This window comes from Vigna radiata, chromosome 7 (genome assembly GCF_000741045.1).
Source record: "Vigna radiata var. radiata cultivar VC1973A chromosome 7, Vradiata_ver6, whole genome shotgun sequence".
In the NCBI taxonomy this organism is placed as follows: Eukaryota; Viridiplantae; Streptophyta; class Magnoliopsida; order Fabales; family Fabaceae; genus Vigna; species Vigna radiata.
This window is the reverse complement of record NC_028357.1, coordinates 31,868,008-31,869,954: the sequence shown is the minus strand read 5'-3', so window position 1 is coordinate 31,869,954 and position 1,947 is coordinate 31,868,008.

Below are 1,947 nucleotides of genomic sequence, written 5' to 3'. Positions count from 1 at the left end.
CTAGAAAATCCTTTCCTTTCTACAAAATAAAATTAAAAATATTATTTTAAGGGTTCTAGCGCATGTGTGATCACACACATCGTCCTTGTACTAGAAAATCCTTTCCTTTCTACAAAATAAAATTAAAAAATAATGTTTTAAAGGGTTAAGCACGTGTGTGATCGCACGCATCGTCCTCGTGCTAAGAACTTTTTTCCTTTTTATATATAAAAAAAACAAAATACAAATTTCTCAAACAAATTTTTCAACTAACTTCTGAAAGAACTACGTAACCCTGATTTCTCAATATGACTGAGAATACGTAGGAGCAAGGAGCAAGGTCAATCCTTGTCGGGCCCAAAAAACTAAAAAATATTTTGGTGTTTTTTATATCGTTGTTCTTGGGATAATTAAACATTTTGCAAACCACATCTTTATTTATTCGCGCATTTAATTAAAGGTACTGTCTTCGGGCAGGCGTTGTAGGGTGTTAACACCTTCTTTACGCGTAACCGACTCCCGAACCCAATCTTTGGTTTTCGTAGACCGTGTCTTCTCTTTATGGTTTTTTCCATAGTTTTCCAGAATAAACTATGGTGCCGACTCCAAAACATTTTTTCAAATTGTTTTCTTTTTGGATCGTCGTCCCGTCGCGATTCTAGTTGCGACAAGAGGCTCATTTAATTGTAGTGTAAGACTTGTTTACTTGAATAAACAAAGTGTCTAATGTGCATTAATAAACTCATATAATTTGCATATGGACAAACACACCCTCATGCAATGTATATTTCCAAACTTGTCTTATAAGTGTATGGAGAAACTCATTTAGTGTTTGTTGCTAAACATATTTAATTAGTGCATGAGCAAACTGGTGTAATAGGTACTCTGGTACTAGTCTAATCAATGTGTAGAATAATTCATCTAATATTTTTTTTATACTTGTTTGTATTGCAAATTTATCTAATGTATATTGTTAAACTTGTCTAACTAATGCATCGACAAACACATTTAATATTTTTTAATACTAATCTAATTAGTGTATGCTTAGATTCATTTAATCACTATATGGAATACCTTATCTAATTTTTTTGTTATACTCATCTAATTAATGTATGGACAAACTCCTTTATTGTGTATTCTTAGGCTTGTTTAATGATTTTTTTTATACTCGTCTAATCATTTATGTATAAACTCATCTAATATGTATATTGTTAAACACATAATGTTTCTACTATATTTATCTGATGTATATTATTATGCTCATCTAACTAATGTATATTTAATATATCTTTGTAAATTTAAATAGACAAATAAATACATTAGTGATATATTTTAATAAGATTTTGATCTCACTTCAGTCTTAAATTCTATATTTTTAAGCTTAAAATAGTTATAAGTGAATCCAAATAATATAAAATTTATAATATTAAGAAGTACTATTTTTTTATTAAAAATATCTAATTTAAACTTTTGAAACGAGTTATTAAGGACAATATTATTTATTTAAAAATAAAATTATTTAAAACCTTAACATGGTAAAAATATGAAAAATATTTAACAACAAGAATATTTATATTATAAATTAATATAAAAAAATAAATGTAATTTGTTTAAGAAAAAATTATTACATTACAATTTATTTTATGTTATAAAGTAAAAAATTTGTATTATCAATAAATATATATTATTTTTAAATAAAATTATTTTAAGAAATAAAAGTAAAATATATTTTTCTAAATTATATTTTATTAAATAATTAAGTAATTATATATCACAAAAAGATAAAATTAAAAATGAAAATATAGTATAAAAAAGTTTAATAATTTAAATATAAGTTATTTTTATCTAATTTTTTTTGTTACTGTTTGTTGTTTCATTTAATCAATATATATATATATATATATATATATATATATATATATATATATATATATATATATATATATATATATATATATATATATATAT